The sequence below is a fragment of the Hordeum vulgare genome, chromosome 2H, assembly GCF_904849725.1.
Source record: "Hordeum vulgare subsp. vulgare chromosome 2H, MorexV3_pseudomolecules_assembly, whole genome shotgun sequence".
Taxonomy (NCBI): Eukaryota; Viridiplantae; Streptophyta; class Magnoliopsida; order Poales; family Poaceae; genus Hordeum; species Hordeum vulgare.
The window spans coordinates 575865027-575887414 of record NC_058519.1 but is presented as its reverse complement, the minus strand read 5'-3'; the positions used below and the strand labels follow the sequence as shown (position 1 = coordinate 575887414).

General features: G+C 45.7%; 68 non-coding genes and 1 pseudogene across 68 annotated transcripts; all 69 read right to left on the bottom strand.

The window, feature by feature from the left end:
• Positions 1-92: 92 nt before the first annotated feature.
• LOC123432835 lies at positions 93-211 on the bottom strand. The gene has a single exon (XR_006624406.1). It is a non-coding gene; the product is annotated as a 5S ribosomal RNA (ribosomal RNA).
• Positions 212-656: 445 nt separating this feature from the next.
• Positions 657-775, bottom strand: LOC123438416. The gene has a single exon (XR_006629559.1). It is a non-coding gene; the product is annotated as a 5S ribosomal RNA (ribosomal RNA).
• Positions 776-993: 218 nt separating this feature from the next.
• LOC123435543 lies at positions 994-1112 on the bottom strand. The gene has a single exon (XR_006626789.1). It is a non-coding gene; the product is annotated as a 5S ribosomal RNA (ribosomal RNA).
• A 223-nt stretch (positions 1113-1335) lies between these two features.
• LOC123436038 lies at positions 1336-1454 on the bottom strand. Its single transcript, XR_006627276.1, has one exon. It is a non-coding gene; the product is annotated as a 5S ribosomal RNA (ribosomal RNA).
• A 182-nt stretch (positions 1455-1636) lies between these two features.
• Positions 1637-1755, bottom strand: LOC123436485. Its single transcript, XR_006627708.1, has one exon. It is a non-coding gene; the product is annotated as a 5S ribosomal RNA (ribosomal RNA).
• A 227-nt stretch (positions 1756-1982) lies between these two features.
• Positions 1983-2101, bottom strand: LOC123437406. The gene has a single exon (XR_006628588.1). It is a non-coding gene; the product is annotated as a 5S ribosomal RNA (ribosomal RNA).
• Positions 2102-2316: 215 nt separating this feature from the next.
• Positions 2317-2435, bottom strand: LOC123433109. Its single transcript, XR_006624662.1, has one exon. It is a non-coding gene; the product is annotated as a 5S ribosomal RNA (ribosomal RNA).
• Positions 2436-2617: 182 nt separating this feature from the next.
• Positions 2618-2736, bottom strand: LOC123436484. Its single transcript, XR_006627707.1, has one exon. It is a non-coding gene; the product is annotated as a 5S ribosomal RNA (ribosomal RNA).
• A 218-nt stretch (positions 2737-2954) lies between these two features.
• Positions 2955-3073, bottom strand: LOC123435840. Its single transcript, XR_006627085.1, has one exon. It is a non-coding gene; the product is annotated as a 5S ribosomal RNA (ribosomal RNA).
• Positions 3074-3270: 197 nt separating this feature from the next.
• Positions 3271-3389, bottom strand: LOC123433186. Its single transcript, XR_006624730.1, has one exon. It is a non-coding gene; the product is annotated as a 5S ribosomal RNA (ribosomal RNA).
• Positions 3390-3574: 185 nt separating this feature from the next.
• LOC123438524 lies at positions 3575-3693 on the bottom strand. Its single transcript, XR_006629660.1, has one exon. It is a non-coding gene; the product is annotated as a 5S ribosomal RNA (ribosomal RNA).
• Positions 3694-3887: 194 nt separating this feature from the next.
• Positions 3888-4006, bottom strand: LOC123437473. Its single transcript, XR_006628651.1, has one exon. It is a non-coding gene; the product is annotated as a 5S ribosomal RNA (ribosomal RNA).
• A 182-nt stretch (positions 4007-4188) lies between these two features.
• Positions 4189-4307, bottom strand: LOC123435686. The gene has a single exon (XR_006626938.1). It is a non-coding gene; the product is annotated as a 5S ribosomal RNA (ribosomal RNA).
• A 212-nt stretch (positions 4308-4519) lies between these two features.
• LOC123436364 lies at positions 4520-4638 on the bottom strand. The gene has a single exon (XR_006627592.1). It is a non-coding gene; the product is annotated as a 5S ribosomal RNA (ribosomal RNA).
• A 194-nt stretch (positions 4639-4832) lies between these two features.
• Positions 4833-4951, bottom strand: LOC123437472. The gene has a single exon (XR_006628650.1). It is a non-coding gene; the product is annotated as a 5S ribosomal RNA (ribosomal RNA).
• A 182-nt stretch (positions 4952-5133) lies between these two features.
• On the bottom strand, positions 5134-5252 carry LOC123435685. Its single transcript, XR_006626937.1, has one exon. It is a non-coding gene; the product is annotated as a 5S ribosomal RNA (ribosomal RNA).
• A 212-nt stretch (positions 5253-5464) lies between these two features.
• LOC123436363 lies at positions 5465-5583 on the bottom strand. Its single transcript, XR_006627591.1, has one exon. It is a non-coding gene; the product is annotated as a 5S ribosomal RNA (ribosomal RNA).
• Positions 5584-5777: 194 nt separating this feature from the next.
• LOC123437471 lies at positions 5778-5896 on the bottom strand. Its single transcript, XR_006628649.1, has one exon. It is a non-coding gene; the product is annotated as a 5S ribosomal RNA (ribosomal RNA).
• Positions 5897-6078: 182 nt separating this feature from the next.
• LOC123435684 lies at positions 6079-6197 on the bottom strand. Its single transcript, XR_006626936.1, has one exon. It is a non-coding gene; the product is annotated as a 5S ribosomal RNA (ribosomal RNA).
• Positions 6198-6388: 191 nt separating this feature from the next.
• Positions 6389-6507, bottom strand: LOC123436362. The gene has a single exon (XR_006627590.1). It is a non-coding gene; the product is annotated as a 5S ribosomal RNA (ribosomal RNA).
• A 197-nt stretch (positions 6508-6704) lies between these two features.
• Positions 6705-6823, bottom strand: LOC123437470. Its single transcript, XR_006628648.1, has one exon. It is a non-coding gene; the product is annotated as a 5S ribosomal RNA (ribosomal RNA).
• Positions 6824-7005: 182 nt separating this feature from the next.
• LOC123436026 lies at positions 7006-7124 on the bottom strand. Its single transcript, XR_006627264.1, has one exon. It is a non-coding gene; the product is annotated as a 5S ribosomal RNA (ribosomal RNA).
• A 224-nt stretch (positions 7125-7348) lies between these two features.
• Positions 7349-7467, bottom strand: LOC123436014. The gene has a single exon (XR_006627253.1). It is a non-coding gene; the product is annotated as a 5S ribosomal RNA (ribosomal RNA).
• A 185-nt stretch (positions 7468-7652) lies between these two features.
• Positions 7653-7771, bottom strand: LOC123432939. Its single transcript, XR_006624504.1, has one exon. It is a non-coding gene; the product is annotated as a 5S ribosomal RNA (ribosomal RNA).
• A 194-nt stretch (positions 7772-7965) lies between these two features.
• On the bottom strand, positions 7966-8068 carry LOC123433457 (annotated as a pseudogene).
• Positions 8069-8262: 194 nt separating this feature from the next.
• LOC123433434 lies at positions 8263-8381 on the bottom strand. The gene has a single exon (XR_006624917.1). It is a non-coding gene; the product is annotated as a 5S ribosomal RNA (ribosomal RNA).
• A 203-nt stretch (positions 8382-8584) lies between these two features.
• Positions 8585-8703, bottom strand: LOC123436224. Its single transcript, XR_006627458.1, has one exon. It is a non-coding gene; the product is annotated as a 5S ribosomal RNA (ribosomal RNA).
• A 194-nt stretch (positions 8704-8897) lies between these two features.
• LOC123431668 lies at positions 8898-9016 on the bottom strand. The gene has a single exon (XR_006623256.1). It is a non-coding gene; the product is annotated as a 5S ribosomal RNA (ribosomal RNA).
• A 188-nt stretch (positions 9017-9204) lies between these two features.
• LOC123438239 lies at positions 9205-9322 on the bottom strand. The gene has a single exon (XR_006629393.1). It is a non-coding gene; the product is annotated as a 5S ribosomal RNA (ribosomal RNA).
• A 185-nt stretch (positions 9323-9507) lies between these two features.
• On the bottom strand, positions 9508-9626 carry LOC123437032. Its single transcript, XR_006628235.1, has one exon. It is a non-coding gene; the product is annotated as a 5S ribosomal RNA (ribosomal RNA).
• A 188-nt stretch (positions 9627-9814) lies between these two features.
• LOC123435453 lies at positions 9815-9933 on the bottom strand. The gene has a single exon (XR_006626703.1). It is a non-coding gene; the product is annotated as a 5S ribosomal RNA (ribosomal RNA).
• A 185-nt stretch (positions 9934-10118) lies between these two features.
• On the bottom strand, positions 10119-10236 carry LOC123432237. Its single transcript, XR_006623830.1, has one exon. It is a non-coding gene; the product is annotated as a 5S ribosomal RNA (ribosomal RNA).
• A 182-nt stretch (positions 10237-10418) lies between these two features.
• On the bottom strand, positions 10419-10537 carry LOC123437030. Its single transcript, XR_006628233.1, has one exon. It is a non-coding gene; the product is annotated as a 5S ribosomal RNA (ribosomal RNA).
• A 191-nt stretch (positions 10538-10728) lies between these two features.
• Positions 10729-10847, bottom strand: LOC123431633. The gene has a single exon (XR_006623222.1). It is a non-coding gene; the product is annotated as a 5S ribosomal RNA (ribosomal RNA).
• Positions 10848-11029: 182 nt separating this feature from the next.
• Positions 11030-11148, bottom strand: LOC123438407. Its single transcript, XR_006629550.1, has one exon. It is a non-coding gene; the product is annotated as a 5S ribosomal RNA (ribosomal RNA).
• A 221-nt stretch (positions 11149-11369) lies between these two features.
• On the bottom strand, positions 11370-11488 carry LOC123435295. The gene has a single exon (XR_006626550.1). It is a non-coding gene; the product is annotated as a 5S ribosomal RNA (ribosomal RNA).
• A 197-nt stretch (positions 11489-11685) lies between these two features.
• Positions 11686-11804, bottom strand: LOC123432384. The gene has a single exon (XR_006623969.1). It is a non-coding gene; the product is annotated as a 5S ribosomal RNA (ribosomal RNA).
• A 401-nt stretch (positions 11805-12205) lies between these two features.
• Positions 12206-12324, bottom strand: LOC123438099. The gene has a single exon (XR_006629260.1). It is a non-coding gene; the product is annotated as a 5S ribosomal RNA (ribosomal RNA).
• Positions 12325-12625: 301 nt separating this feature from the next.
• LOC123435752 lies at positions 12626-12744 on the bottom strand. The gene has a single exon (XR_006627001.1). It is a non-coding gene; the product is annotated as a 5S ribosomal RNA (ribosomal RNA).
• A 224-nt stretch (positions 12745-12968) lies between these two features.
• Positions 12969-13087, bottom strand: LOC123437264. Its single transcript, XR_006628454.1, has one exon. It is a non-coding gene; the product is annotated as a 5S ribosomal RNA (ribosomal RNA).
• A 174-nt stretch (positions 13088-13261) lies between these two features.
• Positions 13262-13380, bottom strand: LOC123436002. The gene has a single exon (XR_006627242.1). It is a non-coding gene; the product is annotated as a 5S ribosomal RNA (ribosomal RNA).
• Positions 13381-13643: 263 nt separating this feature from the next.
• LOC123435991 lies at positions 13644-13762 on the bottom strand. The gene has a single exon (XR_006627231.1). It is a non-coding gene; the product is annotated as a 5S ribosomal RNA (ribosomal RNA).
• Positions 13763-13965: 203 nt separating this feature from the next.
• LOC123435978 lies at positions 13966-14084 on the bottom strand. The gene has a single exon (XR_006627220.1). It is a non-coding gene; the product is annotated as a 5S ribosomal RNA (ribosomal RNA).
• A 203-nt stretch (positions 14085-14287) lies between these two features.
• On the bottom strand, positions 14288-14406 carry LOC123435966. Its single transcript, XR_006627208.1, has one exon. It is a non-coding gene; the product is annotated as a 5S ribosomal RNA (ribosomal RNA).
• Positions 14407-14609: 203 nt separating this feature from the next.
• On the bottom strand, positions 14610-14728 carry LOC123435294. Its single transcript, XR_006626549.1, has one exon. It is a non-coding gene; the product is annotated as a 5S ribosomal RNA (ribosomal RNA).
• A 203-nt stretch (positions 14729-14931) lies between these two features.
• On the bottom strand, positions 14932-15050 carry LOC123435954. Its single transcript, XR_006627197.1, has one exon. It is a non-coding gene; the product is annotated as a 5S ribosomal RNA (ribosomal RNA).
• Positions 15051-15231: 181 nt separating this feature from the next.
• Positions 15232-15350, bottom strand: LOC123435942. The gene has a single exon (XR_006627186.1). It is a non-coding gene; the product is annotated as a 5S ribosomal RNA (ribosomal RNA).
• A 323-nt stretch (positions 15351-15673) lies between these two features.
• LOC123435930 lies at positions 15674-15792 on the bottom strand. Its single transcript, XR_006627174.1, has one exon. It is a non-coding gene; the product is annotated as a 5S ribosomal RNA (ribosomal RNA).
• A 182-nt stretch (positions 15793-15974) lies between these two features.
• LOC123435919 lies at positions 15975-16093 on the bottom strand. Its single transcript, XR_006627163.1, has one exon. It is a non-coding gene; the product is annotated as a 5S ribosomal RNA (ribosomal RNA).
• A 182-nt stretch (positions 16094-16275) lies between these two features.
• Positions 16276-16394, bottom strand: LOC123435906. The gene has a single exon (XR_006627150.1). It is a non-coding gene; the product is annotated as a 5S ribosomal RNA (ribosomal RNA).
• Positions 16395-16594: 200 nt separating this feature from the next.
• LOC123435894 lies at positions 16595-16713 on the bottom strand. The gene has a single exon (XR_006627139.1). It is a non-coding gene; the product is annotated as a 5S ribosomal RNA (ribosomal RNA).
• A 200-nt stretch (positions 16714-16913) lies between these two features.
• LOC123436772 lies at positions 16914-17032 on the bottom strand. The gene has a single exon (XR_006627984.1). It is a non-coding gene; the product is annotated as a 5S ribosomal RNA (ribosomal RNA).
• Positions 17033-17216: 184 nt separating this feature from the next.
• On the bottom strand, positions 17217-17335 carry LOC123435654. Its single transcript, XR_006626901.1, has one exon. It is a non-coding gene; the product is annotated as a 5S ribosomal RNA (ribosomal RNA).
• Positions 17336-17508: 173 nt separating this feature from the next.
• On the bottom strand, positions 17509-17627 carry LOC123432307. Its single transcript, XR_006623897.1, has one exon. It is a non-coding gene; the product is annotated as a 5S ribosomal RNA (ribosomal RNA).
• Positions 17628-17811: 184 nt separating this feature from the next.
• On the bottom strand, positions 17812-17930 carry LOC123435653. The gene has a single exon (XR_006626900.1). It is a non-coding gene; the product is annotated as a 5S ribosomal RNA (ribosomal RNA).
• Positions 17931-18103: 173 nt separating this feature from the next.
• Positions 18104-18222, bottom strand: LOC123435883. The gene has a single exon (XR_006627128.1). It is a non-coding gene; the product is annotated as a 5S ribosomal RNA (ribosomal RNA).
• A 194-nt stretch (positions 18223-18416) lies between these two features.
• Positions 18417-18535, bottom strand: LOC123435871. Its single transcript, XR_006627116.1, has one exon. It is a non-coding gene; the product is annotated as a 5S ribosomal RNA (ribosomal RNA).
• Positions 18536-18735: 200 nt separating this feature from the next.
• On the bottom strand, positions 18736-18854 carry LOC123436771. Its single transcript, XR_006627983.1, has one exon. It is a non-coding gene; the product is annotated as a 5S ribosomal RNA (ribosomal RNA).
• Positions 18855-19038: 184 nt separating this feature from the next.
• LOC123435652 lies at positions 19039-19157 on the bottom strand. Its single transcript, XR_006626899.1, has one exon. It is a non-coding gene; the product is annotated as a 5S ribosomal RNA (ribosomal RNA).
• Positions 19158-19330: 173 nt separating this feature from the next.
• Positions 19331-19449, bottom strand: LOC123432306. Its single transcript, XR_006623896.1, has one exon. It is a non-coding gene; the product is annotated as a 5S ribosomal RNA (ribosomal RNA).
• Positions 19450-19634: 185 nt separating this feature from the next.
• Positions 19635-19753, bottom strand: LOC123435651. The gene has a single exon (XR_006626897.1). It is a non-coding gene; the product is annotated as a 5S ribosomal RNA (ribosomal RNA).
• Positions 19754-19926: 173 nt separating this feature from the next.
• On the bottom strand, positions 19927-20045 carry LOC123435860. The gene has a single exon (XR_006627104.1). It is a non-coding gene; the product is annotated as a 5S ribosomal RNA (ribosomal RNA).
• A 173-nt stretch (positions 20046-20218) lies between these two features.
• LOC123432294 lies at positions 20219-20336 on the bottom strand. The gene has a single exon (XR_006623885.1). It is a non-coding gene; the product is annotated as a 5S ribosomal RNA (ribosomal RNA).
• A 202-nt stretch (positions 20337-20538) lies between these two features.
• On the bottom strand, positions 20539-20657 carry LOC123431855. The gene has a single exon (XR_006623448.1). It is a non-coding gene; the product is annotated as a 5S ribosomal RNA (ribosomal RNA).
• A 173-nt stretch (positions 20658-20830) lies between these two features.
• Positions 20831-20949, bottom strand: LOC123436483. The gene has a single exon (XR_006627706.1). It is a non-coding gene; the product is annotated as a 5S ribosomal RNA (ribosomal RNA).
• Positions 20950-21146: 197 nt separating this feature from the next.
• Positions 21147-21265, bottom strand: LOC123433118. Its single transcript, XR_006624670.1, has one exon. It is a non-coding gene; the product is annotated as a 5S ribosomal RNA (ribosomal RNA).
• Positions 21266-21477: 212 nt separating this feature from the next.
• On the bottom strand, positions 21478-21596 carry LOC123435106. The gene has a single exon (XR_006626368.1). It is a non-coding gene; the product is annotated as a 5S ribosomal RNA (ribosomal RNA).
• A 188-nt stretch (positions 21597-21784) lies between these two features.
• LOC123431928 lies at positions 21785-21903 on the bottom strand. Its single transcript, XR_006623535.1, has one exon. It is a non-coding gene; the product is annotated as a 5S ribosomal RNA (ribosomal RNA).
• A 183-nt stretch (positions 21904-22086) lies between these two features.
• Positions 22087-22205, bottom strand: LOC123431594. The gene has a single exon (XR_006623184.1). It is a non-coding gene; the product is annotated as a 5S ribosomal RNA (ribosomal RNA).
• Between the last annotated feature and the right edge of the window lie 183 nt (positions 22206-22388).

Sequence of the window (22388 nt, the reverse complement as noted above, 5' to 3'; positions counted from 1 at the left end):
CACAGTAATCGTCAAAAATAAGAAAATGAGGTCATATAGATCACGCTCCCGCGTCATCCTTGTCACGTGGCGCAAAAATATATTTAAAAAGGGGAATGCAACACGAGGACTTCCCAGGAGGTCACCCATCCTAGTACTACTCTCGCCCAAGCACGCTTAACTTCAGAGTTCTGATGGGATCCGGTGCTTTAGTGTTGGTATGATCGGATCCGACATGCAACTATCTATTTGTTCCTTATGCTTGCCCTTACTACTACTACTACTACTACTACTAGTCGTTGGGTGTCAAGCGCGGTGGGAAAAGTCACACAATAATCGTCAAAAATAAGAAAATGAGGTCATATAGATCACGGTCCCGCGTCATCCTTGTCACGTGGCGCAAAAATATATTTAAAAAGGGGAATGCAACACGAGGACTTCCTGATCCGGTGCTTTAGTGCTGGTATGATCGCATCCGACATGCAACTATCTATTTGTTCCTTATGTTTGCCCCTACTACTACTACTACTACTACTACCACTACTACTACTAGTCGTTGGGTTTCAAGCGCGGTGGGAAAAGTCACACAGTAATTGTCAAAAATAAGAAAATGAGGTCATATAGATCACGCTCCCGCGTCATCCTTGTCACGTGGCGCAAAAATATATTTAAAAAGGGGAATGCAACACGAGGACTTCCGAGGAGGTCACCCATCCTAGTACTACTCTCGCCCAAGCACGGTTAACTTCGGAGTTCTGATGGGATCCGGTGCTTTAGTGCTGGTATGATCGCATCCGACATGCAACTATCTATTTGTTCCTTATGGTTTCCACTACTACTACTACTACTCCTACTACTACTACTACTACTACTACTACTACTACTATTAGTCGTTGGGTGTCAAGCGCGGTGGGAAAAGTCACACAGTAATCGTCAAAAATAAGAAAATGAGGTCATATAGATCACGGTCCCGCGTCATCCTTGTCACGTGGCGCAAAAATATATCTAAAAAGGGGAATGCAACACGAGGACTTCCTAGGAGGTCACCCATCCTAGTACTACTCTCGCCCAAGCACGCTTAACTTCGGAGTTCTGATGGGATCCGGTGCTTTAGTGCTGGTATGATCGCATCCGACATGCAACTATCTATTTGTTCCTTATGCTTTCCCCTACTACTACTACTACTCCTACTACTACTACTACTACTACTACTACTACTACTACTACTATTAGTCGTTGGTGTCAAGCGCGGTGGGAAAAGTCACACAGTAATCGTCAAAAATAAGAAAATGAGGTCATATAGATCACGGTCCCGCGTCATCCTTGTCACGTGGCGCAAAAATATATTTAAAAAGGGGAATGCAACACGAGGACTTCCCAGGAGGTCACCCATCCTAGTACTACTCTCGCCCAAGCACGCTTAACTTCGGAGTTCTGATGGGATCCGGTGCTTTAGTGCTGGTATGATCGCATCCGACATGCAACTATCTATTTGTTCCTTATGCTTGCCCCTACTACTACTACTACTACTAGTCGTTGGGTGTCAAGCGCGGTGGAAAAAGTCACACAGTAATCGTCAAAAATAAGAAAATGAGGTCATATAGATCACACTCCCGCGTCATCCTTGTCACGTGGCGCAAAAATATATTTAAAAAGGGGAATGCAACACGAGGACTTCCCAGGAGGTCACCCATCCTAGTACTACTCTCGCCCAAGCACGCTTAACTTCGAAGTTCTGATGGGATCCGGTGCTTTAGTGCTGGTATGATCGCATCCGACATGCAACTATCTATTTGTTCCTTATGCTTTCCCCTACTACTACTACTCCTACTACTACTACTACTACTACTACTACTACTACTACTACTACTACTATTAGTCGTTGGGTGTCAAGCGCGGTGGGAAAAGTCACACAGTAATCGTCAAAAATAAGAAAATGAGGTCATATAGATCACGTTCCCGCGTCATCCTTGTCACGTGGCGCAAAAATATATTTAACAAGGGGAATGCAACACGAGGACTTCCCAGGAGGTCACCCATCCTAGTACTACTCTCGCCCAAGCACGCTTAACTTCGGAGTTCTGATGGGATCCGGTGCTTTAGTGTTGGTATGATCGCATCCGACATGCAACTATCTATTTGTTCCTTATGCTTTCCCCTACTACTACTACTACTCCTACTACTACTACTACTACTACTACTACTACTATTAGTCGTTGGGTGTCAAGCGCGGTGGGAAAAGTCACACAGTAATCGTCAAAAATAAGAAAATGAGGTCATATAGATCACGGTCCCGCGTCATCCTTGTCACGTGGCGCAAAAATATATTTAAAAAGGGGAATGCAACACGAGGACTTCCCAGGAGGTCACCCATCCTAGTACTACTCTCGCACAAGCACGCTTAACTTCGTAGTTCTGATGGGATCCCGTGCTTTAGTGCTGGTATGATCGCATCCGACATGCAACTATCTATTTGTTCCTTATGCTTGCCCCTACTACTACTACTACTACTAGTCGTTGGGTGTCAAGCGCGGTGGGAAAAGTCACACAGTAATCGTCAAAAATAAGAAAATGAGGTCATATAGATCACGCTCCCGCGTCATCCTTGTCACGTGGCGCAAAAATATATTTAAAAAGAGGAATGCAACACGAGGACTTCCCAGGAGGTCACCCATCCTAGTACTACTCTCGCCCAAGCACGCTTAACTTCGAAGTTCTGATGGGATCCGGTGCTTTAGTGCTGGTATGATCGCATCCGACATGCAACTATCTATTTGTTCCTTATGCTTTCCCCTACTACTACTCCTACTCCTACTCCTACTACTACTACTACTACTACTACTACTATTAGTCGTTGGGTGTCAAGCGCGGTGGGAAAAGTCACACAGTAATCGTCAAAAATAAGAAAATGAGGTCATATAGATCACGGTCCCGCGTCATCCTTGTCACGTGGCGCAAAAATATATTTAAAAAGGGGAATGCAACACGAGGACTTCCCAGGAGGTCACCCATCCTAGTACTACTCTCGCCCAAGCACGCTTAACTTCGGAGTTCTGATGGGATCCGGTGCTTTAGTGCTGGTATGATCGCATCTGACATGCAACTATCTATTTGTTCCTTATGCTTGCCCCTACTACTACTACTACTACTACTACTACTACTACTAGTCGTTGGGTGTCAAGCGCGGTGGGAAAAGTCACACAGTAATCGTCAAAAATAAGAAAATGAGGTCATATAGATCACGCTCCCGCGTCATCCTTGTCACGTGGCGCAAAAATATATTTAAAAAGGGGAATGCAACACGAGGACTTCCCAGGAGGTCACCCATCCTAGTACTACTCTCGCCCAAGCACGCTTAACTTTAGAGTTCTGATTGGATCCGGTGCTTTAGTGCTGGTATGATCGAATCCGACATGCAACTATCTATTTGTTCCTTATGCTTGCCCTTACTACTACTACTACTACTACTAGTCGTTGGGTGTCAAGCGCGGTGGGAAAAGTCACACAGTAATCGTCAAAAATAAGAAAATGAGGTCATATAGATCACGGTCCCGCGTCATCCTTGTCACGTGGCGCAAAAATATATTTAAAAAGGGGAATGCAACACGAGGACTTCCCAGGAGGTCACCCATCCTAGTACTACTCTCGCCCAAGCACGGTTAACTTCGAAGTTCTGATGGGATCCGGTGCTTTAGTGCTGGTATGATCGCATCCGACATGCAACTATCTATTTGTTCCTTATGCTTGCCCCTACTACTACTACTACTACCACTACTACTACTAGTCGTTGGGTTTCAAGCGCGGTGGGAAAAGTCACACAGTAATCGTCAAAAATAAGAAAATGAGGTCATATAGATCACGCTCCCGCGTCATCCTTGTCACGTGGCGCAAAAATATATTTAAAAAGGGGAATGCAACACAAGGACTTCCGAGGAGGTCACCCATCCTAGTACTACTCTCGCCCAAGCACGCTTAACTTCGGAGTTCTGATGGGATCCGGTGCTTTAGTGCTGGTATGATCGCATCCGACATGCAACTATCTATTTGTTCCTTATGCTTGCCCCTACTACTACTACTACTACTAGTCGTTGGGTGTCAAGCGCGGTGGGAAAAGTCACACAGTAATCGTCAAAAATAAGAAAATGAGGTCATATAGATCACGCTCCCGCGTCATCCTTGTCACGTGGCGCAAAAATATATTTAAAAAGGGGAATGCAACACGAGGACTTCCCAGGAGGTCACCCATCCTAGTACTACTCTCGCCCAAGCACGCTTAACTTCGGAGTTCGGATGGGATCCGGTGCTTTAGAGCTGGTATGATCGCATCCGACATGCAACTATCTATTTGTTCCTTATGCTTGCCCCTACTACTACTACTACTACTACTACTACTACTACTACTACTACTACTACTAGTCGTTGGGTGTCAAGCGCGGTGGGAAAAGTCACACAGTAATCGTCAAAAATAAGAAAATGAGGTCATATAGATCACGGTCCCGCGTCATCCTTGTCACGTGGCGCAAAAATATATTTAAAAAGGGGAATGCAACACGAGGACTTCCCAGGAGGTCACCCATCCTAGTACTACTCTCGCCCAAGCACGGTTAACTTCGGAGTTCTGATGGGATCCGGTGCTTTAGTGCTGGTATGATCGCATCCGACATGCAACTATCTATTTGTTCCTTATGCTTGCCCCTACTACTACTACTACTACCACTACTACTACTAGTCGTTGGGTTTCAAGCGCGGTGGGAAAAGTCACACAGTGATCGTCAAAAATAAGAAAATGAGGTCATATAGATCACGCTCCCGCGTCATCCTTGTCACGTGGCGCAAAAATATATTTAAAAAGGGGAATGCAACACAAGGACTTCCGAGGAGGTCACCCATCCTAGTACTACTCTCGCCCAAGCACGCTTAACTTCGGAGTTCTGATGGGATCCGGTGCTTTAGTGCTGGTATGATCGCATCCGACATGCAACTATCTATTTGTTCCTTATGCTTGCCCCTACTACTACTACTACTACTAGTCGTTGGGTGTCAAGCGCGGTGGGAAAAGTCACACAGTAATCGTCAAAAATAAGAAAATGAGGTCATATAGATCACGCTCCCGCGTCATCCTTGTCACGTGGCGCAAAAATATATTTAAAAAGGGGAATGCAACACGAGGACTTCCCAGGAGGTCACCCATCCTAGTACTACTCTCGCCCAAGCACGCTTAACTTCGGAGTTCGGATGGGATCCGGTGCTTTAGAGCTGGTATGATCGCATCCGACATGCAACTATCTATTTGTTCCTTATGCTTGCCCCTACTACTACTACTACTACTACTACTACTACTACTACTACTACTACTACTAGTCGTTGGGTGTCAAGCGCGGTGGGAAAAGTCACACAGTAATCGTCAAAAATAAGAAAATGAGGTCATATAGATCACGGTCCCGCGTCATCCTTGTCACGTGGCGCAAAAATATATTTAAAAAGGGGAATGCAACACGAGGACTTCCCAGGAGGTCACCCATCCTAGTACTACTCTCGCCCAAGCACGGTTAACTTCGGAGTTCTGATGGGATCCGGTGCTTTAGTGCTGGTATGATCGCATCCGACATGCAACTATCTATTTGTTCCTTATGCTTGCCCCTACTACTACTACTACTACCACTACTACTACTAGTCGTTGGGTTTCAAGCGCGGTGGGAAAAGTCACACAGTGATCGTCAAAAATAAGAAAATGAGGTCATATAGATCACGCTCCCGCGTCATCCTTGTCACGTGGCGCAAAAATATATTTAAAAAGGGGAATGCAACACAAGGACTTCCGAGGAGGTCACCCATCCTAGTACTACTCTCGCCCAAGCACGCTTAACTTCGGAGTTCTGATGGGATCCGGTGCTTTAGTGCTGGTATGATCGCATCCGACATGCAACTATCTATTTGTTCCTTATGCTTGCCCCTACTACTACTACTACTACTAGTCGTTGGGTGTCAAGCGCGGTGGGAAAAGTCACACAGTAATCGTCAAAAATAAGAAAATGAGGTCATATAGATCACGCTCCCGCGTCATCCTTGTCACGTGGCGCAAAAATATATTTAAAAAGGGGAATGCAACACGAGGACTTCCCAGGAGGTCACCCATCCTAGTACTACTCTCGCCCAAGCACGCTTAACTTCGGAGTTCGGATGGGATCCGGTGCTTTAGAGCTGGTATGATCGCATCCGACATGCAACTATCTATTTGTTCCTTATGCTTGCCCCTACTACTACTACTACTACTACTACTACTAGTCGTTGGGTGTCAAGCGCGGTGGGAAAAGTCACACAGTAATCGTCAAAAATAAGAAAATGAGGTCATATAGATCACGGTCCCGCGTCATCCTTGTCACGTGGCGCAAATATATATTTAAAAAGGGGAATGCAACACGAGGACTTCCCAGGAGGTCACCCATCCTAGTACTACTCTCGCCCAAGCACGGTTAACTTCGGAGTTCTGATGGGATCCGGTGCTTTAGTGCTGGTATGATCGCATCCGACATGCAACTATCTATTTGTTCCTTATGCTTGCCCCTACTACTACTACTACTACTACCACTACTACTACTAGTCGTTGGGTTTCAAGCGCGGTGGGAAAAGTCACACAGTGATCGTCAAAAATAAGAAAATGAGGTCATATAGATCACGCTCCCGCGTCATCCTTGTCACGTGGCGCAAAAATATATTTAAAAAGGGGAATGCAACACAAGGACTTCCGAGGAGGTCACCCATCCTAGTACTACTCTCGCCCAAGCACGCTTAACTTCGGAGTTCTGATGGGATCCGGTGCTTTAGTGCTGGTATGATCGCATCCGACATGCAACTATCTATTTGTTCCTTATGCTTGCCCCTACTACTACTACTACTACTAGTCGTTGGGTGTCAAGCGCGGTGGGAAAAGTCACACAGTAATCGTCAAAAATAAGAAAATGAGGTCATATAGATCACGCTCCCGCGTTATCCTTGTCACGTGGCGCAAAAATATATTTAAAAAGGGGAATGCAACACGAGGACTTCCCAGGAGGTCACCCATCCTAGTACTACTCTCGCCCAAGCACGCTTAACTTCGGAGTTCTGATGGGATCCGGTGCTTTAGTGCTGGTATGATCGCATCCGACATGCAACTATCTATTTGTTCCTTATGCTTTCCCCTACTACTACTACTACTCCTACTACTACTACTACTACTACTACTACTACTACTACTACTATTGGTCGTTGGGTGTCAAGCGCGGTGGGAAAAGTCACACAGTAATCGTCAAAAATAAGAAAATGAGGTCATATAGATCACGGTCCCGCGTCATCCTTGTCACGTGGCGCAAAAATATATTTAAAAAGGGGAATGCAACACGAGGACTTCCCAGGAGGTCACCCATCCTAGTACTACTCTCGCCCAAGCACGCTTAACTTCGGAGTTCTGATGGGATCCGGTGCTTTAGTGCTGGTATGATCGCATCCGACATGCAACTATCTATTTGTTCCTTATGCTTGCCCCTACTACTACTACTACTACTACTAGTCGTTGGGTGTCAAGCGCGGTGGGAAAAGTCACACAGTAATCGTCAAAAATAAGAAAATGAGGTCATATAGATCACGCTCCCGCGTCATCCTTGTCACGTGGCGCAAAAATATATTTAAAAAGGGGAATGCAACACGAGGACTTCCCAGGAGGTCACCCATCCTAGTACTACTCTCCCCCAAGCACGCTTAACTTCGGAGTTCTGATGGGATTCGGTGCTTTAGTGCTGGTATGATTACATCCAACATGCAACTATCTATTTGTTCCTTATGCTTGCCCCTACTACTACTACTACTACTACTACTACTACTAGTCGTTGGGTGTCAAGCGCGGTGGGAAAAGTCACATAGTAATCGTCAAAAATAAGAAAATGAGGTCATATAGATCACGCTCCCGCGTCATCCTTGTCACGTGGCGCAAAAATATATTTTAAAAGGGGAATGCAACACAAGGACTTCCCTAGTACTACTCTCGCCCAAGCACGCTTAACTTCGTAGTTCTGATGGAATCCGGTGCTTTAGTGCTGGTATGATCGCATCCGACATGCTACTATCTATTTGTTCCTTATGCTTGCCCCTACTACTACTACTACTACTACTACTACTACTAGTCGTTGGGTGTCAAGCGCGGTGGGAAAAGTCACACAGTAATCGTCAAAAATAAGAAAATGAGGTCATATAGATCACGCTCCCGCGTCATCCTTGTCACGTGGCGCAAAAATATATTTAAAAAGGGGAATGAAACATGAGGACTTCCCAGGAGGTCACCCATCCTATTACTTCTCTCGCCCAAGCACGCTTAACTTTGGAGTTCTGATTGGATTCGGTGCTTTAGTGCTGGTATGATCGCATCCGACATGCAACTATCTATTTGTTCCTTATGCTTGCCCCTACTACTACTACTACTACTACTACTACTACTACTACTACTAGTCGTTGGGTGTCAAGCGCGGTGGGAAAAGTCACACTGTAATCGTCAAAAATAAGAAAATGAGGTCATATAGATCACGGTTCCGCGTCATCCTTGTCACGTGGCGCAAAAATATATTTAAAAAGGGGAATGCAACACGAGGACTTCCGAGGAGGTCACCCATCCTAGTACTACTCTCGCCCAAGCACGCTTAACTTCGGAGTTCTGATGGGATCCGGTGCTTTAGTGCTGGTATGATCGCATCCGACATGCAACTATCTATTTGTTCCTTATGCTTGCCCCTACTACTACTACTACTACTACTACTACCACTAGTCGTTGGGTGTCAAGCGCGGTGGAAAAAGTCACACAATAATCGTCAAAAATAAGAAAATGAGGTCATATAGATCACGCTCCCGCGTCATCCTTGTCACGTGGCGCAAAAATATATTTAAAAAGGGGAATGCAACACAAGGACTTCCCAGGAGGTCACCCATCCTAGTAGTACTCTCGCCCAAGCACGCTTAACTTCGGAGTTCTGATGGGATCCAGTGCTTTAGTGCTGGTATGATCGCATCCGACATGCAACTATCTATTTGTTCCTTATGCTTGCCCCTACTACTACTACTACTACTACTACTAGTCGTTGGGTGTCAAGCGCGGTGGGAAAAGTCACACAGTAATCGTCAAAAATAAGAAAATGAGGTCATATAGATCACGGTCCCGCGTCATCCTTGTCACGTGGCGCAAAAATATATTTAAAAAGGGGAATGCAACACGAGGACTTCCAGGAGGTCACCCATCCTAGTACTACTCTCGCCCAAGCACGCTTAACTTCGGAGTTCTGATGGGATCCGGTGCTTTAGTGCTGGTATGATCGCATCCGACATGCAACTATCTATTTGTTCCTTATTCTTGCCCCTACTACTACTACTACTACTACTAGTCGTTGGGTGTCAAGCGCGGTGGGAAAAGTCACACAGTAATCGTCAAAAATAAGAAAATGAGGTCACATAGATCACGCTCCCGCGTCATCCTTGTCACGTGGCGCAAAAATATATTTAAAAAGGGGAATGCAACACGAGGACTTCCTAGGAGGTCACCCATCCTAGTACTACTCTCGCCCAAGCACGCTTAACTTCGGAGTTCTGATGGGATCCGGTGCTTTAGTGCTGGTATGATCACATCCGACATGCAACTATCTATTTGTTCCTTATGCTTGCCCCTACTACTACTACTACTACTACTACTAGTCGTTGGGTGTCAAGCGCGGTGGGAAAAGTCACACAGTAATCGTCAAAAATAAGAAAATGAGGTCATATAGATCATGGTCCCGCGTCATCCTTGTCACGTGGCGCAAAAATATATTTAAAAAGGGGAATGCAACACGAGGACTTCCCAGGAGGTCACCCATCCTAGTACTACTCTCGCCCAAGCACGCTTAACTTCGGAGTTCTGATGGGATCCAGTGCTTTAGTGCTGGTATGATCGCATCCGACATGCAACTATCTATTTGTTCCTTATGCTTGCCCCTACTACTACTACTACTACTACTAGTCGTTGGGTGTCAAGCGCGGTGGGAAAAGTCACACAGTAATCGTCAAAAATAAGAAAATGAGGTCATATAGATCACGGTCCCGCGTCATCCTTGTCACGTGGCGCAAAAATATATTTAAAAAGGGGAATGCAACACGAGGACTTCCAGGAGGTCACCCATCCTAGTACTACTCTTGCCCAAGCACGCTTAACTTCGGAGTTCTGATGGGATCCGGTGCTTTAGTGCTGGTATGATCGCATCCGACATGCAACTATCTATTTGTTCCTTATGCTTGCCCCTACTACTACTACTACTACTAGTCGTTGGGTGTCAAGCGTGGTGGGAAAAGTCACACAGTAATCGTCAAAAATAAGAAAATGAGGTCACATAGATCACGCTCCCGCGTCATCCTTGTCACGTGGCGCAAAAATATATTTAAAAAGGGGAATGCAACACGAGGACTTCCTAGGAGGTCACCCATCCTAGTACTACTCTCGCCCAAGCACGCTTAACTTCGGAGTTCTGATGGGATCCGGTGCTTTAGTGCTGGTATGATCACATCCGACATGCAACTATCTATTTGTTCCTTATGCTTGCCCCTACTACTACTACTACTACTACTACTACTAGTCGTTGGGTGTCAAGCGCGGTGGGAAAAGTCACACAGTAATCGTCAAAAATAAGAAAATGAGGTCATATAGATCACGCTCCCGCGTCATCCTTGTCACGTGGCGCAAAAATATATTTAAAAAGGGGAATGCAACACAAGGACTTCCCAGGAGGTCACCCATCCTAGTACTACTCTCGCCCAAGCACGCTTAACTTCGTAGTTCTGATGGGATCCGGTGCTTTAGTGCTGGTATGATCGCATCCGACATGCTACTATCTATTTGTTCTTTATGCTTGCCCCTACTACTACTACTACTACTAGTCGTTGGGTGTCAAGCGCGGTGGGAAAAGTCACACAGTAATCGTCAAAAATAAGAAAATGAGGTCATATAGATCACGCTCCCGCGTCATCCTTGTCACGTGGCGCAAAAATATATTTAAAAAGGGGAATGCAACACGAGGACTTCCCAGGAGGTCACCCATCCTAGTACTTCTCTCGCCCAAGCACGCTTAACTTCGGAGTTCTGATGGGATTCGGTGCTTTAGTGCTGGTATGATCGCATCCGACATGCAACTATCTATTTGTTCCTTATGCTTGCCCCTACTACTACTACTACTACTACTACTACTACTACTACTACTAGTACTACTACTACTACTAGTCGTTGGGTGTCAAGCGCGGTGGGAAAAGTCACACTGTAATCGTCAAAAATAAGAAAATGAGGTCATATAGATCACGGTCCCGCGTCATCCTTGTCACGTGGCGCAAAAATATATTTAAAAAGGGGAATGCAACACGAGGACTTCCCAGGAGGTCACCCATCCTAGTACTACTCTCGCCCAAGCACGCTTAACTTCGGAGTTCTGATGGGATCCGGTGCTTTAATGCTGGTATGATCGCATCCGACATGCAACTATCTATTTGTTCCTTATGCTTGCCCCTACTACTACTACTACTACTACTACTACTACTACTAGTCGTTGGGTGTCAAGCGCGGTGGGAAAAGTCACACAGTAATCGTCAAAAATAAGAAAATGAGGTCATATAGATCACGCTCCCGCGTCATCCTTGTCACGTGGCGCAAAAATATATTTAAAAAGGGGAATGCAACACAAGGACTTCCCACGAGGTCACACATCCTAGTACTACTCTCGCCCAAGCACGCTTAACTTCGGAGTTCTGATGGGATCCAGTGCTTTAGTGCTGGTATGATCGCATCCGACATGCAACTATCTATTTGTTCCTTATGCTTGCCCCTACTACTACTACTACTACTAGTCGTTGGGTGTCAAGCGCGGTGGGAAAAGTCACACAGTAATCGTCAAAAATAAGAAAATGAGGTCATATAGATCACGGTCCCGCGTCATCCTTGTCACGTGGCGCAAAAATATATTTAAAAAGGGGAATGCAACACGAGGACTGGTATGATCGCATCCGACATGCAACTATCTATTTGTTCCTTATGCTTGCCCCTACTACTACTACTACTACTACTAGTCGTTGGGTGTCAAGCGCGGTGGGAAAAGTCACACAGTAATCGTCAAAAATAAGAAAATGAGGTCATATAGATCACGCTCCCGCGTCATCCTTGTCACGTGGCGCAAAAATATATTTAAAAAGGGGAATGCAACACGAGGACTTCCGAGGAGGTCACCCATCCTAGTACTACTCTCGCCCAAACACGCTTAACTTCGGAGTTCTGATGGGATCCGGTGCTTTAGTGCTGGTATGATCGCATCCGACATGCAACAATCTATTTGTTCCTTATGCTTGCCCTACTAGTACTACCAGTACTACTACTACTACTACTACTACTACTACTACTACTACTACTACTGGTACTACCAGTGCTACTACTACTACTACTACTACTACTACTACTACTACTACTACTACTACTACTACTACTACTACTAGTCGTTGGGTGTCAAGCGCGGTGGGAAAAGTCACATTGTAATCGTCAAAAATAAGAAAATGAGGTCATATAGATCACGGTCCCGCGTCATCCTTGTCACGTGGCGCAAAAATATATTTAAAAAGGGGAATGCAACACGAGGACTTCCCAGGAGGTCACCCATCCTAGTACTACTCTCGCCCAAGCACGCTTAACTTCAGAGTTCTGATGGGATCCGGTGCTTTAGTGCTGGTATGATCGCATCCGACATGCAACTATCTATTTGTTCCTTATGCTTGCCCCTACTACTACTACTACTACTACTACTACTACTACTACTACAACTACTACTACTACTACTACTAGTCGTTGGGTGTCAAGCGCGGTGGGAAAAGTCACACAGTAATCGTCAAAAATAAGAAAATGAGGTCATATAGATCACGTTCCCGCGTCATCCTTGTCACGTGGCGCAAAAATATATTTAAAAAGGGGAATGCAACACGAGGACTTCCCACGAGGTCACCCATCCTAGTACTACTCTCGCCCAAGCATGCTTAACTTCGGAGTTCTGATGGGATCCGGTGCTTTAGTGCTGGTATGATCGCATCCGACTTGCAACAATCTATTTGTTCCTTATGCTTGCCCCTACTAGTACTACCAGTACTACTACTACTACTACTACTACTACTACTACTACTACTACTACTACTACTAGTACTAGTCGTTGGGTGTCAAGCGCGGTGGGAAAAGTCACACTGTAATCGTCAAAAATAAGAAAATGAGGGAATGCAACACGAGGACTTCCCAGGAGGTCACCCATCCTAGTACTACTCTCGCCCAAGCACGCTTAACTTCGGAGTTCTGATGGGATCCGGTGCTTTAGTGCTGGTATGATCGCATCCGACATGCAACTATCTATTTGTTCCTTATGCTTGCCCCTACTACTACTACTACTACTACTACTACTACTACTACTACTACTACTACTACTACTACTACTACTACTACTACTACTACTACTACTACTACTACTACTACTAGTCGTTGGGTGTCAAGCGCGGTGGGAAAAGTCACACAGTAATCGTCAAAAATAAGAAAATGAGGTCATATAGATCACGGTCCCGCGTCATCCTTGTCACGTGGCGCAAAAATATATTTAAAAAGGGGAATGCAACACGAGGACTTCCCAGGAGGTCACCCATCCTAGTACTACTCTCGCCCAAGCACGCTTAACTTCGGAGTTCTGATGGGATCCGGTGCTTTAGTGCTGGTATGATCGCATCCGACATGCAACTATCTATTTGTTCCTTATGCTTGCCCCTACTACTACTACTACTACTACTACTACTACTACTACTACTAGTCGTTGGGTGTCAAGCGCAGTGGGAAAAGTCACACAGTAATCGTCAAAAATAAAAAAATGAGGTCATATAGATCACGGTCCCGCGTCATCCTTGTCACGTGGCGCAAAAATATATTTAAAAAGGGGAATGCAACACGAGGACTTCCCAGGAGGTCACCCATCCTAGTACTACTCTCGCCCAAGCACGCTTAACTTCGGAGTTCTGATGGGATCCGGTGCTTTAGTGCTGGTATGATCGCATCCGACATGCAACTATCTATTTGTTCCTTATGCTTGCCCCTACTACTACTACTACTACTACTACTACTACTACTACTACTAGTCGTTGGGTGTCAAGCGCAGTGGGAAAAGTCACACACTAATCGTCAAAAATAAAAAAATGAGGTCATATAGATCACGGTCCCGCGTCATCCTTGTCACGTGGCGCAAAAATATATTTAAAAAGGGGAATGCAACACGAGGACTTCCCAGGAGGTCACCCATCCTAGTACTACTCTCGCCCAAGCACGCTTAACTTCGGAGTTCTGATGGGATCCGGTGCTTTAGTGCTGGTATGATCGCATCCGACATGCAACTATCTATTTGTTCCTTATGCTTGCCCCTACTACTACTACTACTACTACTACTACTACTACTACTACTAGTCGTTGGGTGTCAAGCGCAGTGGGAAAAGTCACACAGTAATCGTCAAAAATAAAAAAATGAGGTCATATAGATCACGCTCCCGCGTCATCCTTGTCACGTGGCGCAAAAATATATTTAAAAAGGGGAATGCAACACGAGGACTTCCCAGGAGGTCACCCATCCTAGTACTACTCTCGCCCAAGCACGCTTAACTTCGGAGTTCTGATGGGATCCGGTGCTTTAATGCTGGTATGATCGCATCCGACATGCAACTATCTATTTGTTCCTTATGCTTGCCCCTACTACTACTACTACTACTACTACTACTACTACTACTACTAGTCGTTGGGTGTCAAGCGCAGTGGGAAAAGTCACACAGTAATCGTCAAAAATAAAAAAATGAGGTCATATAGATCACGCTCCCGCGTCATCCTTGTCACGTGGCGCAAAAATATATTTAAAAAGGGGAATGCAACACGAGGACTTCCCAGGAGGTCACCCATCCTAGTACTACTCTCGCCCAAGCACGCTTAACTTCGGAGTTCTGATGGGATCCGGTGCTTTAGTGCTGGTATGATCGCATCCGACATGCAACTATCTATTTGTTCCTTATGCTTGCCCTACTACTACTACTACTATTAGTCGTTGGGTGTCAAGCGCGGTGGGAAAAGTCACACAGTAATCGCCAAAAATAAGAAAATGAGGTCATATAGATCACGGTCCCGCGTCATCCTTGTCACGTGGCGCAAAAATATATTTAAAAAGGGGAATGCAACACGAGGACTTCCCAGGAGGTCACCCATCCTAGTACTACTCTCGCCCAAGCACGCTTAACTTCGGAGTTCTGATGGGATCCGGTGCTTTAGTGCTGGTATGATCGCATCCGACATGCAACTATCTATTTGTTCCTTATGCTTGCCCCTACTACTACTACTACTACTACTACTACTACTACTACTACTACTACTACTACTACTACTACTACTACTACTACTACTACTACTACTACTACTACTACTACTACTACTACTACTACTACTACTACTACTACTACTACTACTAATACTACTACTACTACTACTAGTCGTTGGGTGTCAAGCGCGGTGGGAAAAGTCGCACAGTAATCGTCAAAAATAAGAAAATCAGGTCATATAGATCACGTTCCCGCGTCATCCTTGTCACGTGGCGCAAAAATATATTTAAAAAGGGGAATGCAACACGAGGACTTCCCAGGAGGTCACCCATCCTAGTACTACTCTCGCCCAAGCACGCTTAACTTCGGAGTTCTGATGGGATCCGGTGCTTTAGTGCTGGTATGATCGCATCCGACATGCAACTATCTATTTGTTCCTTATGCTTGCCCCTACTACTACTACTACTACTAGTCGTTGGGTGTCAAGCGCGGTGGGAAAAGTCACACAGTAATCGTCAAAAATAAGAAAATGAGGTCATATAGATCACGTTCCCACGTCATCCTTGTCACGTGGCGCAAAAATATATTTAAAAAGGGGAATGCAACACGAGGACTTCCCAGGAGGTCACCCATCCTAGTACTACTCTCGCCCAAGCACGCTTAACTTCGGAGTTCTGATGGGATCCGGTGCTTTAGTGCTGGTATGATCGCATCCGACATGCAACTATCTATTTGTTCCTTATGCTTGCCCCTACTACTACTACTACTACTAGTCGTTGGGTGTCAAGCGCGGTGGGAAAAGTCACACAGTAATCGTCAAAAATAAGAAAATGAGGTCATATAGATCACGGTCCCGCGTCATCCTTGTCACGTGGCGCAAAAATATATTTAAAAAGGGGAATGCAACACGAGGACTTCCCAGGAGGTCACCCATCCTAGTACTACTCTCGCCCAAGCACGCTTAACTTCGGAGTTCTGATGGGATCCGGTGCTTTAGTGCTGGTATGATCGCATCCGACATGCAACTATCTATTTGTTCCTTATGCTTGCCCCTACTACTACTACTACTACTACTACTACTACTACTACTAGTCGTTGGGTGTCAAGCGCGGTGGGAAAAGTCACACAGTAATCGTCAAAAATAAGAAAATGAGGTCATATAGATCACGCTCCCGCGTCATCCTTGTCACGTGGCGCAAAAATATATTTAAAAAGGGGAATGCAACACGAGGACTTCCCAGGAGGTCACCCATCCTAGTACTACTCTCGCCCAAGCACGCTTAACTTCGGAGTTCTGATGGGATCCGGTGCTTTAGTGCTGGTATGATCGCATCCGACATGCAACTATCTATTTGTTCCTTATGCTTGCCCCTACTACTACTACTACTACTACTACTACTACTACTACTAGTCGTTGGGTGTCAAGCGCGGTGGGAAAAGTCACACAGTAATCGTCAAAAATAAGAAAATGAGGTCATATAGATCACGCTCCCGCGTCATCCTTGTCACGTGGCGCAAAAATATATTTAAAAAGGGGAATGCAACACGAGGACTTCCCAGGAGGTCACCCATCCTAGTACTACTCTCGCCCAAGCATGCTTAACTTCGGAGTTCTGATGGGATCCGGTGCTTTAGTGCTGGTATGATCGCATCCGACATGCAACTATCTATTTGTTCCTTATGCTTGCCCTACTACTACTACTACTACTACGTGTCATTGGGTGTCAAGCGCGGTGGGAAAAGTCACACAGTAATCGTCAAAAATAAGAAAATGAGGTCATATAGATCACGGTCCCGCGTCATCCTTGTCACGTGGCGCAAAAATATATTTAAAAAGGGGAATGCAACACGAGGACTTCCCAGGAGGTGACCCATCCTAGTACTACTCTCGCCCAAGCACGCTTAACTTCGGAGTTCTGATGGGATCCGGTGCTTTAGTGCTGGTATGATCGCATCCGACATGCAACTATCTATTTGTTCCTTATGCTTGCCCCTACTACTACTAGTCGTTGGGTGTCAAGCGCGGTGGGAAAAGTCACACAGTAATCGTCAAAAATAAGAAAATGAGGTCATATAGATCACGCTCCCGCGTCATCCTTGTCACGTGGCGCAAAAATATATTTAAAAAGGGGAATGCAACACGAGGACTTCCCAGGAGGTCACCCATCCTAGTACTACTCTCGCCCAAGCACGCTAAACTTCGGAGTTTTGATGGGATCCGGTGCTTTAGTGCTGGTATGATCGCATCCGACATGCAATTATCTATTTGTTCCTTATGCTTGCCCTACTACTACTACTACTACTACTAGTCGTTGGGTGTCAAGCGCGGTGGGAAAAGTCACACAGTAATCGTCAAAAATAAGAAAATGAGGTCATATAGATCACGGTCCCGCGTCATCCTTGTCACGTGGCGCAAAAATATATTTAAAAAGGGGAATGCAACACGAGGACTTCCCAGGAGGTGACCCATCCTAGTACTACTCTCGCCCAAGCACGCTTAACTTCGGAGTTCTGATGGGATCCGGTGCTTTAGTGCTGGTATGATCGCATCCGACATGCAACTATCTATTTGTTCCTTATGCTTGCCCCTACTAGTACTAGTCGTTGGGTGTCAAGCGCGGTGGGAAAAGTCACACAGTAATCGTCAAAAATAAGAAAATGAGGTCATATAGATCACGCTCCCGCGTCATCCTTGTCACGTGGCGCAAAAATATATTTAAAAAGGGGAATGCAACACGAGGACTTCCCAGGAGGTCACCCATCCTAGTACTACTCTCGCCCAAGCACGCTTAACTTCGGAGTTCTGATGGGATCCGGTGCTTTAGTGCTGGTATGATCGCATCCGACATGCAACTATCTATTTGTTCCTTATGCTTGCCCCTACTACTACTACTACTACTACTACTACTACTAGTCGTTGGGTGTCAAGCGCGGTGGGAAAAGTCACACAGTAATCGTCAAAAATAAGAAAATGAGGTCATATAGATCACGCTCCCGCCTCATCCTTGTCACGTGGCGCAAAAATATATTTAAAAAGGGGAATGCAACACGAGGACTTCCCAGGAGGTCACCCATCCTAGTACTACTCTCGCCCAAGCACGCTTAACTTCGGAGTTCTGATGGGATCCGGTGCTTTAGTGCTGGTATGATCGCATCCGACATGCAACTATCTATTTGTTCCTTATGCTTGCCCCTACTACTACTACTACTACTACTACTACTACTACTACTAGTCGTTGGGTGTCAAGCGCGGTGGGAAAAGTCACACAGTAATCGTCAAAAATAAGAAAATGAGGTCATATAGATCACGCTCCCGCGTCATCCTTGTCACGTGGCGCAAAAATATATTTAAAAAGGGGAATGCAACACGAGGACTTCCCAGGAGGTCACCCATCCTAGTACTACTCTCGCCCAAGCATGCTTAACTTCGGAGTTCTGATGGGATCCGGTGCTTTAGTGCTGGTATGATCGCATCCGACATGCAACTATCTATTTGTTCCTTATGCTTGCCCTACTACTACTACTACTACTACGTGTCATTGGGTGTCAAGCGCGGTGGGAAAAGTCACACAGTAATCGTCAAAAATAAGAAAATGAGGTCATATAGATCACGGTCCCGCGTCATCCTTGTCACGTGGCGCAAAAATATATTTAAAAAGGGGAATGCAACACGAGGACTTCCCAGGAGGTGACCCATCCTAGTACTACTCTCGCCCAAGCACGCTTAACTTCGGAGTTCTGATGGGATCCGGTGCTTTAGTGCTGGTATGATCGCATCCGACATGCAACTATCTATTTGTTCCTTATGCTTGCCCCTACTACTACTAGTCGTTGGGTGTCAAGCGCGGTGGGAAAAGTCACACAGTAATCGTCAAAAATAAGAAAATGAGGTCATATAGATCACGCTCCCGCGTCATCCTTGTCACGTGGCGCAAAAATATATTTAAAAAGGGGAATGCAACACGAGGACTTCCCAGGAGGTCACCCATCCTAGTACTACTCTCGCCCAAGCACGCTAAACTTCGGAGTTTTGATGGGATCCGGTGCTTTAGTGCTGGTATGATCGCATCCGACATGCAATTATCTATTTGTTCCTTATGCTTGCCCTACTACTACTACTACTACTACTAGTCGTTGGGTGTCAAGCGCGGTGGGAAAAGTCACACAGTAATCGTCAAAAATTTAGAAAATGAGGTCATATAGATCACGGTCCCGCGTCATCCTTGTCACGTGGCGCAAAAATATATTTAAAAAGGGGAATGCAACACGAGGACTTCCCAGGAGGTGACCCATCCTAGTACTACTCTCGCCCAAGCACGCTTAACTTCGGAGTTCTGATGGGATCCGGTGCTTTAGTGCTGGTATGATCGCATCCGACATGCAACTATCTATTTGTACCTTATGCTTGCCCCTACTAGTACTAGTCGTTGGGTGTCAAGCGCGGTGGGAAAAGTCACACAGTAATCGTCAAAAATAAGAAAATGAGGTCATATAGATCACGCTCCCGCGTCATCCTTGTCACGTGGCGCAAAAATATATTTAAAAAGGGGAATGCAACACGAGGACTTCCCAGGAGGTCACCCATCCTAGTACTACTCTCGCCCAAGCACGCTTAACTTCGGAGTTCTGATGGGATCCGGTGCTTTAGTGCTGGTATGATCGCATCCGACATGCAACTATCTATTTGTTCCTTATGCTTGCCCCTACTACTACTAGTCGTTGGGTGTCAAGCGCGGTGGGAAAAGTCACACAGTAATCGTCAAAAATAAGAAAATGAGGTCATATAGATCACGCTCCCGCGTCATCCTTGTCACGTGGCGCAAAAATATATTTAAAAAGGGGAATGCAACACGAGGACTTCCAGGAGGTCACCCATCCTAGTACTACTTTCGCCCAAGCACGCTTAACTTCGGAGTTCTGATGGGATCCGGTGCTTTAGTGCTGGTATGATCGCATCCGACATGCAACTATCTATTTGTTCCTTATGCTTGCCCTACTACTACTACTACTACTACTACTACTACTACTACTACTAGTCGTTGGGTGTCAAGCGCGGTGGGAAAAGTCACACAGTAATCGTCAAAAATAAGAAAATGAGGTCATATAGATCACGGTCCCGCGTCATCCTTGTCACGTGGCGCAAAAATATATTTAAAAAGGGGAATGCAACACGAGGACTTCCTAGGAGGTGACCCATCCTAGTACTACTCTCGCCCAAGCACGCTTAACTTCGGAGTTCTGATGGGATCCGGTGCTTTAGTGCTGGTATGATCCCATCCGACATGCAACTATCTATTTGTTCCTTATGCTTGCCCCTACTACTACTAGTCGTTGGGTGTCAAGCGCGGTGGGAAAAGTCACACAGTAATCGTCAAAAATAAGAAAATGAGGTCATATAGATCACGCTCCCGCGTCATCCTTGTCACGTGGCGCAAAAATATATTTAAAAAGGGGAATGCAACACGAGGACTTCCCAGGAGGTCACCCATCCTAGTACTACTCTCGCCCAAGCACGCTTAACTTCGAAGTTCTGATGGGATCCGGTGCTTTAGTGCTGGTATGATCGCATCCGACATGCAACTATCTATTTGTTCCTTATGCTTGCCCCTACTACTACTACTACTACTGCTGCTACTACTACTAGTCGTTGGGTGTCAAGCGCGGTGGGAAAAGTCACACAGTAATCGTCAAAAATAAGAAAATGAGGTCATATAGATCACGCTCCCGCGTCATCCTTGTCACGTGGCGCAAAAATATATTTAAAAAGGGGAATGCAACACGAGGACTTCCCAGGAGGTCACCCATCCTAGTACTACTCTCGCCCAAGCATGCTTAACTTCGTAGTTCTGATGGGATCCGGTGCTTTAGTGCTGTTATGATCGCATCCGACATGCAACTATCTATTTGTTCCTTATGCTTGCCCCAACTACTACTACTACTACTACTACTACTACTACTACTACTACTACTACTAGTCGTTGGGTGTTAAGCGCGGTGGGAAAAGTCACACAGTAATCGTCAAAAATAAGAAAATGAGGTCATATAGATCACGCTCCCGCGTCATCCTTGTCACGTGGCGCAAAAATATATTTAAAAAGGTGAATGCAACACGAGGACTTCCCAGGAGGTCACCCATCCTAGTACTACTCTCGCCCAAGCACGCTTAACTTCGGAGTTCTGATGGGATCCGGTGCTTTAGTGCTGGTATGATCGCATCCGACATGCAACTATCTATTTGTTCCTTATGCTTGCCCCTACTACTACTACTACTACTACTACTAGTCGTTGGGTGTCAAGCGCGGTGGGAAAAGTCACACAGTAATCGTCAAAAATAAGAAAATGAGGTCATATAGATCACGCTCCCGCGTCATCCTTGTCACGTGGCGCAAAAATATATTTAAAAAGGGGAATGCAACACGAGGACTTCCCAGGAGGTCACCCATCCTAGTACTACTCTCGCCAAAGCACGCTTAACTTCGGAGTTCTGATGGGATCCGATGCTTTAGTGCTGGTATGATCGCATCCGACATGCAACTATCTATTTGTTCCCTATGCTTGCCCTACTACTACTACTACTACTATTAGTCGTTGGGTGTCAAGCGCGGTGGGAAAAGTCACACAGTAATCGTCAAAAATAAGAAAATGAGGTCATATAGATCACGGTCCCGCGTCATCCTTGTCACGTGGCGCAAAAATATATTTAAAAGGGGAATGCAACACGAGGACTTCCCAGGAGGTCACCCATCCTAGTACTACTCTCGCCCAAGCAAGCTTAACTTCGGAGTTCTGATGGGATCCGATGCTTTAGTGCTGGTATGATCGCATCCGACATGCAACTATCTATTTGTTCCTTATGCTTGCCCCTACTACTACTACTACTACTACTACTACTACTAGTCGTTGGGTGTCAAGCGCGGTGGGAAAAGTCGCACAGTAATCGTCAAAAATAAGAAAATCAGGTCATATAGATCACGTTCCCGCGTCATCCTTGTCACGTGGCGCAAAAATAT